Raw genomic sequence first — 14580 nt, 5'->3', positions numbered from 1 at the left:
AACAGGATAGTGGCTGTGCTTATTTGCAATGCCTGTCGGGTGAATTGAAATTAGTTTCACTTTTGTTGGCATATCCTCTGCATGTCAGGGACACGTTTCCTACAACTGGGCTGTGACAGAACCCACACACACACACACGCACTCACAGAATGTGATCTTATTGTGTGTGTGTGCGCGCCCGCAATCGAGCCACCGCAAGAGCATCCATCTCTATCACACAGAACCACCCAGGCCTGCCATAGCTAATAAGAACAGCTTTCTCCTCACTCCTTTCAAAGAAAGAAAAAAAGAGCAAACACCTTGACCCTCCCTCCCTCATTTCACCTTCACTCCCTCTGTGGAAGTGGTCTGGAGGATGATGAAAGGTCACACGCTCACATGTTCAAGGCAAAGTATCGCAAGTAAAAGGGTGTATGGTTATTTAGGTCTTACAAGACCAGGTGCATATCAATATGCTCTGGACCCTACAGCCAGTTTGGACAAAAATGTGCTAAACTATTTAAAGAATACAAGCCTAGCTGTATAACCTGGAATTATCCCTTAAAATGCATGCAATGTTTTGTGAAGAAGGCTATGAGATGCAGTTGAAACCTTCTGAAAAGCTTGAAGGACTGTTGTGTTACAGAGACTAATCCCAAGGGTCAAGTCTATAACTGTAATGTTCAAGTATTTTAGGCTGACGTCAGCACCAACATTACAAACACTGCTAGAACAAAATCCAGCTGGACCCTTATGTTCAAACCGAACAACAGCTCCACTTCGTTCTCTACTGATGGGCTCTGTACAGAATTCCCTAATCAGGCACAGTAAGGGCAGTCCACACTGCCGTGGTGTCTTTCTTTGGGTCCTCAGCTGTGTTACAGGCATTTGGCAGCAGTTTCCCTCTGAGTTGAGTCTGAGTGTTGTTAAATGTTCAGATTGTCAACTTGTTGTTGGGCTTGTACACAGCATTGCACTTCAAGTTTAGAACGTTTAGTATGTTATTTGTAATGTATATTTGCAGACATTTCCTTAATTGACAAAAGGGTAATTGAGCTAACTAGCAAGCTAGAGCACATGTTTAGGATTAGGGGTCATGTTGTGGGATGCTAACTTTTCCTTTACCTTTCTTTCTGGCATACAGACATCATAGTGTTATTATGTTTGTTTGGCAACATTAACCACTCAATTCGGATTATTTAAGTATCATGTTTATTGGAAGCTGTTAAACTGTAGTACTTGATTGCTCATAGTAATTTCCCTAAAGTGGCTGGAAGGTTCATGGAAAGCATGATTAATATGTGCTATTACATTGATGGCTGTATATTTCATTTCTACTTCTTGGTCACGCTTGTTTTGCAGAAACCATATCGTTACTTCAACCTCAGTAAACAGTATAAGTGAAAACTCTGTGTCCATGATATCATTGCTTCTCATAGGAGCTCCCACGGTGAAATAGGCATACATTGAACTTGCACCAGCTATAAGCAATTCCAAACCTGTGTGGCGTAGGGGATGCAGAGGCCTGAGGCCTGAGAACTGAGGGATGAGGCTCTGTCTGTTCGCCCCAGTTCTGCAATAATCTGCCTAGTTCTAGACTTCCGAGTTGGGCCGCACTGTTTTACTGTTACCATCAAGGAGCCAAGGCTTAGCCACAGATGCTAGCATGATATCAGGGGCCGCCTTAGGAGCCGAGAAGCTTGGGATGTAATACTAGTGTAGTAACGCTAAATGATCTGATTGTAGCTCATCGCAGCCAATCAGAGCCAATTGATGATTTTCACGGATGTGGTAAACACCTCTGTGGGCATGGAGGTGGCTCGGAGAGCAACTCCACCTGCACCAGAGGATTACTCTGCAGCTGAGGGCTGTTAGCTGATCGATCCTCTTGTACAAAAGGCAGCCGCAGAGCTGCCAGGGGGAGACACTCGGGAGAGACACATGGGGCCCGAGCCAGGCTGAGCTGTAAAGCCGAGGCGCCAGCAGAAATATCTGGCAACTTTAAGTTGAGTTTAATTTATGATTGCTGCGTTTGAGGAAGAAATAAAATGCTGAATAGCAACTCCTTTGTCTCTGGCTGTGTGTGGGAGACACCAGTGGCATCGTCAATTGCCACAATCTCCATGGTAACAGTAATCTTCACCAATCACAGAGGTCGCCATTACACCTGAATACTTCTCCTTGACATTGCAAATCATTTTCTGAAAACGCAGTTGATATCATACAGACTTTTGGCTTCTGCAGGAGTATTTAAAATTGTTACACCTGGTGCTGAGTCTACATTGGAGGGTTAAAATACTATTACTTATTAGTACTACTTTATTGGATTTTTACATCCAGAACCACACTGTTGAGCTGTATTATTGCATGACGAAAGCTATCCAAGATGACGACTTCAACCACAACCCACACTGTTATATTTCTTCATTTTATACATCTTTGTGCATCTTTTTTACTTTTTTCTTCACGTCAGTAGATCAACATGTTGTAAGAATAAAAATAAACGGCTGTGGGCAGAGCCGTTGACAAAACTACACAGTCTCTGTTTCAGTTGTAAAATCTGTCAGTAAAACCAACGTTGAATCATTCTTCATTGACGCGCAGGTAACACAGCGAGTAAATGTGGTTACACCATGCGTGTTGGAGAAAGATGCCGCTGGCCTGTGCTGCAGTGTGGGCGATGGCAGTGTCATTGTCTGTTCCAGTGTGTTCTGGGTAATAAATGAGGTGTCACAGTCGATTGGCCCACGCTGTTCACAACACAGCACAAACCACACTCTGCCTAACTCACTGCTGAGGTAAGTGCACGGTTAAATGTTTCTTTTTTTTTTCTTATATCCCCCCCTTTGTCTCTCGCCCCCCGACTCTATCCTTTTTTATTCTCCTGACAGTAAAGTTCACTCAGCGAGGCCTCTGGGTGATGGTTTCTTAGTTACAGTGAGCTTGATATTTTTCTCTTATTAAAAATCCAATATGCCAGTCACTGTGGCCCGCCCACAGCATGATCGATGTGATGCAGTTTGTTTGATTAGAAATTTATAGTGGGATTAATCGATAGTGCACTTGCTGTCTGTCGGACGAGGCCAGATGAATTGATTCCAAATCCTCTTTTTTGCTCACTTATGTCCTCCCATAAAAAAGAAATAAAAACCTTTCCTCAGGGCTTAGTACTGTTCTCCATGCAAGCAGCAGGTCTAATGGCCGTGATGGTCCCTCCCAGTGTCTCTGTCTGTCCAACAGTTTGGTCCACAGCAAGATGTTTTGACAACTACTGGCCAAATAGAAGTGTTATTTTGTGAGGAAATTTGTCTAGCCCAGAGAATGGATGTTGGGTTCACTGACCTCATCTTTCCCTGGCTCAGGTTAGAAATTGCTCCTCATCTACACATTGTTATCTAAAAAGGTCCCTCAGAGCCAAAGCCTGCGATTCCTAAATCTTAATATCTTAGCTGACTTGTCCACCCTTTCAATTCAGCACTTTTCAGTTAAAATAAACTAAAAAGTGAAATTCTTTCAATATATATTTGCAGATAATCTCACATTTCCTTTTACTTACTTAATAAATCTAAATGTGATGTGTTTTTACGACATCTCCCTACATCTCTACATTTGGTTAAAACACTTGTTTTAGTCAAGACGAAGACGCGTTCATGACATCAGCAACAACAACTGCAGTTCAGGGTTCTCTGTACTGAGACGAGAGTCACTGGACTTTGAATAAACAGGTGAACAGCTCTTTTGGCAGCAGCGGTGGCGCAGCTTCAGGGTTCTGAGGACTGAGTCTGACTTTCAGTCTTTACTTACTGCCCCTCCATTACTGCGGGTCACTTTTACAGTTTCAGAAAGATAGGTACAACCAGGTATGTTTAGACTTATGATTTATGATCATATGCATTTACAATAAAAGTCCTGCATTTTCATTAAATAACTCATGAAACTTTGATATAACATGGAAATAAACAGCATCAAAAACTGCATCAAAGGGAAAAGTCACTATACAATGTGCTGAAAATGTCCTGCTGGTGATTGTGCTCTGGCTTTGGAACAGGGGATCATTTTTTCACTAATGCAGAGTGGTTGGACAGGTCATGGGATTTTGCCCATCCAGTCAACATGTGTTTTTTGGAGCCACTAAGGTATTTTTTGGGGGGGGTGCTGTGGGAGTGTGAGGTACCGTGATGTAGCTATGAGCCATTCTATCCTTGTATGACCAGAGTGAGAGCTATGTTTGTGTGTCCGTATCCCCAGCAGGACGTCACACCCATTTCTGTGATTCTGTTTGTGTTCGTCATGGATAGGATCTCAAGGCACAGCCAGGGGGAAGAGAGTGTCCAGTTTGGGGACCTGACAATCTTTCCCTGCTCTTTGCAGATGATGTGATTCCGTGTGCTTCATTAGACTTTGTGTACATTGAGGCGGTGTGCAGCTGAGTGTGAAGTGGTAAGGACGAGAGTCTGAGGCCATTGCTCTCTGGGGTTACTGCCTCTGGGTTGGCAGTGACTTTCTTTCCTAAATGAAGGACCCTACCTCCCTTTGCCTGCTGCCACCTCATTCCTCCTTAAAATGGAAATTAAAATAAACCCCTTAATCTGATTTCTGCTTCGTAAAGTCAGAATATCAAGAATAACAGCTAGACAGTTTTTTTTTTCTGTTCTTTTTTGTTTGCTCTAATGCAGCACTTATAATCAGAGCTTTTAGCCTGCAGGGATTAAATGAATCACCTACACCTGCTTCAACCACATTAACAGTTTGATTTTTATGCCAGTTTCAGTGCATCTATTGGGTGGAGAGTATTTAATCAAAATTATCATTATTTGTTTTTTAGTATTTAGTTTGGTCTTGTTGCTAAAATCACCAAATTGGCAGCAGAGTGACTTTACACCAGAAACCGGTGTGTGCTGCCTCATTTGAATTATTCACCCACCTGTGCATGCCTCTTCTCCCACCTGTAATTAATGTACTATGTCACTGTTCATTCACACAAAAAATCATGTTGCCACAAATTTGCATATAAAAGACCCGTCATCCCTTAACCTGTAGATAAGAATTCTCCATATCATCATGTTGCACCCTGCAGTGTGGAGTGTCTGTTGAGCTCTATAACTGCAGATGAACATAAACCAAATCCTATATGACCACATCTCTAAAAAGCAGAGCTCCTTCAACAGCCTCATATAGTGCTGACGACTTTAAACTCTCGCATGCATCGCATTTTATGAACTGGTTGTTGTGAATGTTAAACCTTGGGGTGTGAAAACTGTTTATAACTCTTAGGCAGACTGTGTCAGCCAAAACGTCCCAGTGTGCCTGGGGCGGTTCAGTCTGAGTTTGACACTGACAAGCAGCGTGACTCTGTACCTATAGTGACAAAAAGCTGTTAAAGTGACACAGGGAGATGTGTAAACAGATAAGAGAAGTGAATGCCCAGGGTTTCACCTAAAAACTGCACATATCTTTAAAAACTAACATGAGCTAAATGTTTGAAGTTTACATGTTTGCTTGCCAGGAGTCATCTTCCTCTCTGTCATTTTTGGTGCACAGCTATTTTCATGGCATATTAGTGGCACCAGCTGTCTGGGAAAAATATTGTGAAACTGTCAGCAGGACTGTGCAATGTGTTGCCAGTGTGTATATGCATTCCTTCAAAATTCATGAGATCCAGACCGAACAGTGGCCCGGTCAAGGCAATAGGATGTGCTTGACAGATGGAGACAGATATGAGTAACTTTCATCTACAGTTATTTTTTCATAAATCATGAATATAATATGTAGCAATTCTTAATTAAAATGTCAAAAAATAACTTGACTTGTGTTGACTTGTATTCTTACATTAAACAAAACCTTTTCAACGATAAATCAACAATTTTATTCAAGGGAACAGGACATTTCATTTTGGTCGCCTTTTAAATGCATATCTGCTACGCTATATATCACTTAATGATATACAGCGTAGCCTATATATATATATATATATATATATATATATATATATTTAGCATCTGTGATACTCAGAGATCAAATGGCCATATTGAATTCATAAATGTGTCCTGTTGCTGTATTTTTCATTTTTTTCTTAAGAATTTTAAGTGAAAAAATGAGAATGGATTAAATCATCAGATCTATAAGCAGGAATTGTGAAAGTAGTAGAATTGTTAAAATCTTAATGATAATACTATGTGGAACCCAGGCCTGAGTCAGATGGCAGCAATATGGAACAGCCTTGGTGGTTCAGTCAACCTCGCTATGTCGTGGAACAGTGTCTCATTGTGGTGGCTGAGAGGGAAGAGCTGATCTGCACAGGCCTCTCTGCCACAATGGGTTAACATTAATGCACGAACATCCTCCAGTTCCAGAACGTGCATACCACTCTGGCATTTGTTTACAGAAGGTACAAGGGCAGTGCCATTGACCTGTCTTGTGTAGAATATGTTTGTTTCTGCATGTCTGTTTGAAAAGAAACACGCTGCACCCACCTTGAGGGTGTTGGCAGCAGTGATCACAGCTAGATATGGTGGCTACAGACAAACAGGGTGTAGGGCACGCACAGACGAAGGAGCTGCATACTACACTGATAGCTCCAAGCAAATCCCAGGTAACTGAGCAATGTTTTGATCTAACACAGATCTTTATCAGTCAGTGTCAAAGACATCACGAGGAGGAACAAGTGATACATTGACGCAAACACATTCATCACTCAAGTGGTTGCGATCTGTATCATCTGCATTAGAGCGCAGCTGGACAAGCCTGTCTGATACGACCATACAGGGGACCAACCGTGACTCGATGGAAATGTATAATAAAAATATTAAACTGAAATATTTTAAGACTAATAATTGAAAAATTACATCCATTGTTAAAAATGTATCACACAAATCATCCAGAAGAAATTAGTTTGATAAAACTCATAGTTTGGAGGACAGTTGCCCATCAGTGCTGTTCAGCCATGTTTCAACCAGGAACATACAGTCCAAATTGTTATCATTTATCAGACTGTTGACTGGAAATGATTTGTTGGCCAAAGATCTGACATAACAAAGAGCTAACTTCAGCTGTTGTGATTTGAAGACAGGTTGTGAAGCTGACACATTATCTAATTTTGAATCATGCCACTGGCTGCCTGAGATAATTGGTATGTTGGAAGAAATGGCATGGGGCTGGGCTGGATGGATGTAGAAGGACCCACCTTGGACAATCACCCTCAGATGTGTTGGCCGCGTTGTAAGGATAATGTCGAGTAGCCCCGTTAGCTCAGTTATCCAAGCACAAATGTTCAGCCTTTGACATTTTGACATGCTTGGTTATGGCATCACCAATCAAAAGAGTGCATGTTTCAGGAGTGACTTTCAGGTTGTTTCTTCTGGCTCTCAATCTACCAGTGATTTTAGGGCTTCTTTGCCTGGTCTGATCTGCCTTTCTGCTGTGGTTAGCCTTCTCGGTTAGAGTTTTCACACACGTCATCTTGAAACAGCGGTTCATACCTGTTGTATACCTGTTGTTTGAGTGAGGGTTGGAGCCCTTCTGTTTGCTCTTGCGGCAGACAACCTCAAACTTAGCCCTGGTTGGAGTTGATGTTTTGGGCCTTGTGTGATGATCTAAAGTTGCGGGCAATGTCACAATAAGTCCTGGGATCCTCACCCATGGGAGCGTGTCAGCGACTTGGCTGACACGATTGGCAGGAGCTTCAACATTTGAAGCCCCATGTATACAAATCTGTGTCTGTCATATTTGATGTAATGAGTCAATCTTTTTCTCAAGCTGTGCAAAATAGAAAGAAAAGCAATTTGTCAAACCATACACAAACAACGAGCAAATAAGCAGTAATAAATATTTATGTAAATACAGCAATGCAAAAATAAAACCACATCTCCAATCAGTTTTCAAAAGTGTAATTACCCAAAGTAAACAACAACCAAAGAATAGGAAAGAGGTGATGGTGTGTGTGCGTGCGTGGGCCCAACTCAGGAAATGAAACAGAAAGACAATTGTCCGGGTCACAGTTAAATACAACAGCGTTACTATATACAATATATGTACAGGTCACTCACGGTACCATTGATGGTCAGTCAAGTTTTCAGTCAGGCATACGTCGTTAGCTCCAGGAAAACTCCACAGGGAAATAAACAATCACAAAATGTGGAGAAAAAATGTGCACGGACACATTCTCTTCGAACAAGTCTGCTTGGTGTCGCATTCGGTGTGGAGGGGTGGTGGTGGGGGGCGGGGGTGATGGGTTCGGAGGCTGGACTGGTACCGGCCGGGTGGGGCTGAGTTACGAGTGCGAACCCATCTGACTCATACGGGGGAGGAAGTACGAAACGAGCCATTTCAATAACATATTTCTCAGAATGGACTGAGTGGAAACGTCAGCGGAGTGACTGTTTTCATACTTTGAGGGTCCCTACTGACCCCCTTCAAGTCATTATGGATAGTAAAAGCCCAGAAAATGTATTTTAAACAATATGGGCCCTTTAAGTGTCTGTGTCCGTATTATTTCAGGTATTGATGTGAGTTGGGTTTAACGGTGGACTTGTGTGAGTCAGATGATCTGTCAGAATGATCATCCTCTTGTCCTCCTGCAGATGCTTTTGTCAATGTGACACTGGTAGCAGAACAGACAGTCCGAGAAGCCCTAAAATTTCTCCTCATCAGAGTCATCCTAGAAGATTTCCAGGGGATGTTGGTGCTCCTGCTCCTGTGGGTCTTGAGCCTTAGGCTCAAGCTAGAGATGTTGACAACTTTCAAGTCTTAGCCTCAAGCCTCCAGAGAACCTTTAGGTCAGGTGTGGGCAATTCAATTTCCCAAGGGGCCACATGGGAAACAGGGACAGTTGTGGAGGGCCGGACCAATAGGCTGAACTCAATTCTGCTCATATTCATTTAATCTGAAGTCAGTTTTGATAAGCTTCTACTGGTAAGAGTAAATGTTATGATTAGGCAATGAAAAAGTGAAGCAGGCATAGTAATAAGACCAACATTATATCACTATTTAATCAACATTTACAAAAACTGTAAAGAAAAATATGCTTTTTTTTGCAGTATTTCAAAGAACAGCATTGAAGGGCCCATATTGTGTAAAATACATTTTCTGGGCTTTTACGATCAGTAATTACTTGAAGGGGGTCAGTAGGTACCCTCAAAGTATGAAAACAGTCCATTTTAAGAAATATGTTATTGAAACGTCGCGTTTCGTACTTCCTCTCCGTATGATGTCATCATGGAATCGCAGTCTTCTCTCAGCCCCACCCAGCCGGTACCAGTCCAGCCTCCGAACCCACCTACCCCGCTCCCCATAAATCTAGTCTGTGTTGGGCATGAACAAGTGCACTGAAGTCAGGTTGAATGTCTGAGAAGGATATGCGAAGGACAGCTGACAGGTGATCGTCAGTGACAGAGGATCTGTATCTGGATTTGTTAAACTAAATGTTTGTTCACATATGTAAGTAGATCCAAAGAGAACCAACATCTTCTGAGCATGCCTCCTCGTGTATGGGAAGTTCTCCTCTTTGAGAGAAGAATAAAACTCCAGCAGTGATACTGACTTAAAGTGCTCTGCCAGTAGTGTATCAGACTGCAGATCAATGAGTTTGAGCTGAATATCACTGGGTGCATTATCCACACTGCATGTGAAGGGGGAAGAAATCATGTGCATTTCACTTTCAACTGTTTTGAAGTCTTGAAATTGCCTTGAAAACTCACCATGCAGGGCCCCTAACATGGATGAGTACCTGCAGAGGTGATCAACTGATGGTGTGGCTTCTTTCAGTGTTGGCATGTGGTTGAGAATGTTGCTCTCCAACTCGCTTGAAAGAAACTGCAACTTTCTCATGAAAGCCTTCACCAGGCTGTACGTTTCGTGTGCAAATAGGCCCTTGCCTTGCAGTTTGGTATTTAGCTCATTCATTAGTGCAGTGACACCAACAGCAAATACAAGATCTGCCATCCAGTCTGCATCTGAGAGATCTTGGATGTCTTTGCCTTTCTTCTCACAAAACTCAGGTCTCATACTCGTTTAAGCACTTTGCCCAGACTGAGCCATCTGACAGCTGTGTGGTAGCCTATGTCACCATGTTCAGTCTCATGCTCCTCCAAAAGTGCAACAAACTGTCTGTGATTCAATGCTCTTGCCCTGATAAAGTTAACTAATTTAGTTACATCAGTAACTATTTTTTAGCACTGATTTACACAGCACCTCCTGTTGTATAATACAATGCAAAAATAGCAATTACAGTTGCTGGGTTCATTTCACTCACTTTATCTTGCATCCGCTTCAAAACTCAAACATTTTATCTGTCAGATTTGGCCAAACATCGGTTGTAACACCTGCTAGTTTGTCCCATTTGAGTCCCAGCTTGTCCAAGAATGCATATAGTACCTCCGTGAACAAATCACTACCAGTCCTCATCAGTTTCATTGACCACATTGCTTCCAGCTCCTCCGTAATCTCAAATTATTTTGTTATCCCATGTACAAAGATAAGTAACTGGGTTGTGTTTCGGACATTACAGCTCTCATCCAGAGCCAAGGAGAAAAAGTCAAAATCGTCTTCTTTGTTTTGCAGCTGAAGTTCCAGATTTCCCGCGATGTCCTCGATCCTTCTCATTAAGGTTCATCTGGAGAGGGGCACATTCTCAAATGCTTCTTTTTTCTCAGGGCATATTGGTGCAGCAGAGTCAACCAAACACTCTTTGATAAACTCCCCATCAGAGAATAGTTTACTATTTTTTGCGATTTTGTGGAATATCACAAAGCTGGTCTTGACAGCTCCATCCCTGGATTTGGAAAGCTTGGTAAAAAGGACTTGTTGCTTTTGCAGCTTAGCTAGCAAAGATTCAGATGTCCATGCACGCTCTTCATCAGTCAAGCGTTTGTATTTCTCTCCGTGTTTTGTCTCGTAATGGCGATTCAAATTGTAATCCTTGAACACAGCGATCTGTTCTCCACAAACTAAGCACACAGCTTTCCCTTTGACTTCAATAAATAAATACTTAAAAGTCCATGTCTTGTTAAAAACTCTACATTCTGTATCAATCATTCTTTTTGTGAGCTGACATTTTCGAGGACTTACAGCTAACTTGCATCTCTCCTAAACAAATTTTGCCAACACATCATGCGCTCACGTGAATTCAGAATGTACGTAAGGTTAAAAAAAAAAGTTGCCTTCAAAATAAAAGCAATGTAGTTGTATTCTGTACATGATGTAAAGTTATTTACATTTGATTCCTAATTTCCCATTGACCTCACGCGGGCCGGTCAGGGACAGCCAAAGTGCCGGATGTGGCCTGGTGGCCGTACAATGTCCAGTTCACTCTCTCTCTGAGGTTGGTCTGGGGGTAATAGGCGGATGTCAATTTGTGACCAACCTTCCAGGTTCCACACACGGTTAGGAAGACAGAAGAGATTAACTGTGTCCAACCATTGGAGAGTATGAAGTCTGGTATGCCCCACCGGGTCAAGATGTCATTCACTAGAACTTGAGAGATGGCTCTGCAGTGGCATTTCTCAAGGGGAGTAGTTCCACTCACCGGTATTAGTAGTCCATGGAAACCAGTAAGTAGACATTTTGTTTAGAGCTCTTGGGAAATGGGCCCATCAGATCTAACCCAAGCATTTCCCAGGGGTGTTGGACCATGGTTTGATGAAGTTTTCCCACCTGTTTTCTGGTTTGTAAAATTTAAAATATTAGACGGTTGAGTATATGCTGTTGGAAATCCTAGCTCAGCTTCAGCAAGTCGACCAGGTGCTGCAGTCTTCAGAAGGTCTTGTAAGGCACAAGATGACCAGAGAGGGGGTCTTGAAGTAGTCAAGAAGCTGCATCCTGAAGCAGATAGGTATGCAATGTTGTGCAATAATGCATTAAATGTGATACCATTAAATTGTGTGCCTTTCGGCATTCAATAAATTTGGTTATAAAAATAAAATATTGAATATTCATATTAAAAATATGAATATTAAATAATAACTTTAATTGATTAAAGTTACCTCGGGGCACCACCCTTCAAAGGAAGGGAAAAGATAGCCAATTTATTGAATAAGTCTCATAAAGGTTCTAACTACAAATTTGGAACTCTGATTAACAATTAAATTAATAACTATAACCCAAATTACCATATAGATAGTTAGCTAAGTTGAAGGATATAGAGTGCTTGACAGTGTAGAGGTTGGCAAAATTCACACTTATGCAACATTAATGAAAAAACATTTGTGAAAGAAAAACATTTATTATGAAGATAATAAAGTATAAAAACACAAATTACTAACGGTGTACTTACTATATAAAGATGTGTATGTGAGTATGCGTGTGTGTGTCTGTGTGAGTGAGCGTGCTTCCAAAATGGCGGCTGGCCACTCCAAAGATAACGCCCCCCCTGACTGAGTTCTGGAGGCTCTGGTTTTTCTCCAGAACAAAGAAAAAACATGTGGTCAAGGCTTTGACTACAAATGTAGGCCGAACTGTAGTTCACAAATACCAGGTCCCAACAGCAGAGTTGGTAGATGGTTTTGTGTGGGACGGTAACAACACGGTAGATGAGATCCTCCAATATTGTGAAGGAGATGTTTGAGTTGATGACACCTTTTCCATTTTCAGAAACCTTTGGTACAGGGTCTGGCAGTCCGATGGAGATGGGAAGCTCTTTTGATGGTTTCAGAGAAGCAGAAATGATGGTAGCACACACAGGTATCGTTGGCTAATCTTCTGTTGGGGCTTAAGATACGGCATCTGGTGCAGTGTTGTACTTTCCTTTTCTGTGCTCCACAGTGAAGGTGAACTCCTGGAGCCTGTGTGCCCACCTGATGAGCTGGGTGCTGGGTTTGGTGGTCATAAACACCCACAGAAGAGAAGCATGATGAGTCATCACAGTTAAAAGTCGACCCTACAGATAGGGTCTGCACTTCATGATGAATTCAGTTGTTTTATTCCCTTTTTTTCCCCAGTGACTCACAAAAGTTGATGATTAGAAATATTGAACAAACCAAGTAGACACTAGTAAGTTCATTTTAAGAAGTACTTCTACTGAGCCCAAGCAGTTTTGAGTGGAAAATGCAGTGGACAATGTACTTTATTCTGATTCTAATAATTCCATTTAAGGTGCAGCACCAACAGTAGGTTCCAGACCGGAGAGCGAGGGAAAGCATGCTGAGCATCAGGAAACAAATCAGACAGGGACATGTGAGGGTCGTGATGACCGAGTGAGAGAGAGTTTCTGTATATATAAATACAGACCATATAAAAAGACCATTCTTCTAACAGTCGGATACAATGATACTGTGTTCTTAAAGCTACATCATGAAACTGCAGCATATACAGGCAGAAAGTAAGAAACAACACGTATATAAACATATAGCACCATAAGAACCTATGTAAAAACCATACTTGTAAACATTCAGGTCCATGTAGACATGTTTGCCTTTTTCAGATTAGAGCAACAGCCCCTCAAAATACATGCCAATGTCCCTGCATCTGACTCTTAGTTTAAAGTATATACTTTCTCTCATATCAAACTGCTTAACGCTTGTTCTCTTGCCACTGACACAATTATAAAATCATCCAATTCAGTTCAATAAACCATTATTTATCTCTGTAATGTATAGCAGCTGTATGCAGCAGCTCACCATGCAGGTCAACAGATGCATACACAAGAAAAAAAGACAAAAGACAGAAAAAGACATGGACATAATAATTCCTAGATACACTGTGCATTATATGTACAACATTCATGATTCCATTGTTGAGGATGGATTAAAATGAATAACAATGAGAGGGGATAGTTTTGTCCCAAGGAGAAAAACTTTGATTTAACTAAATATAAATAAAAAATAAATGAAATACTACACAGTTATTTTTACTTGGAATGTATAACTAAAACATGCTTCCAAACCCAACCACATAGCTCATATTGTGTTGTCTCCTCGCCTTTCTTCTGACATTTGCTTTGCTTCCTGTCTGCTTTTCTTTTGGATGTGTATTCCTCTCTTCCTCATTTGTCATTCAAACACTGATTCAATAAGAATTAGAGTCAAAGTAGCAACTGGGCAACAAATGAGGCTCTTGTACGCATTTCATTCTCCTGCGGCCGTGTGTCTGTCAAAGTGCCTCGCTGCATTTCCTGTTAGCCATCATATCTGTGGAGGGTGGTTGATATAATTTCACAGCTGACAGTCGGTGGCCACACAGCCTCACATACTGTGGCGAGGAGAAGTGTGCGTGTGTGTGTGTGTGTGTGTGTTTGTGCGTGCGATTTTGTGTCTGCATGTGTTTATAGCAATATTAGCTACTCAGTCTCAAGCTGCCAGGATGTTTCATCTGAATCTGCTGGTTGGGAGGGAGGAAACACACACCTTTTCCCACACGGACACTTTTGTTTAATGATCTTTGTCCTTCTGAAACTAAACTGATGATGTGACATTCATGTTGTGGTTGGTCAGCTCAGAGGTGATGAACAGTTGGAACTCTTCTCTCCTGAAATCTTTTTGTTTTCTACATAATTTCCAAAGATTGAGAAAATACAGACCTGACTCTTTGATTTTTTGAGATAGAGACTTATGGGTCCATCTATCATCCATTACCTGTGGACAAGCTAACATGAGGTATGGGTGCAAACAC

The 14580-nt window shown here is 41.6% G+C and overlaps 1 pseudogene; it reads right to left on the bottom strand.

The window, feature by feature from the left end:
• Nucleotides 1–5249: 5249 nt before the first annotated feature.
• Nucleotides 5250–10398, bottom strand: LOC118116746 (annotated as a pseudogene).
• Between the last annotated feature and the right edge of the window lie 4182 nt (nt 10399–14580).

The sequence above is a fragment of the Hippoglossus stenolepis genome, chromosome 10 (genome assembly GCF_022539355.2).
Source record: "Hippoglossus stenolepis isolate QCI-W04-F060 chromosome 10, HSTE1.2, whole genome shotgun sequence".
In the NCBI taxonomy this organism is placed as follows: Eukaryota; Metazoa; Chordata; class Actinopteri; order Pleuronectiformes; family Pleuronectidae; genus Hippoglossus; species Hippoglossus stenolepis.
Note: the sequence above shows the minus strand (reverse complement) of the source record. Positions and strands in the feature narration are given on the sequence as shown.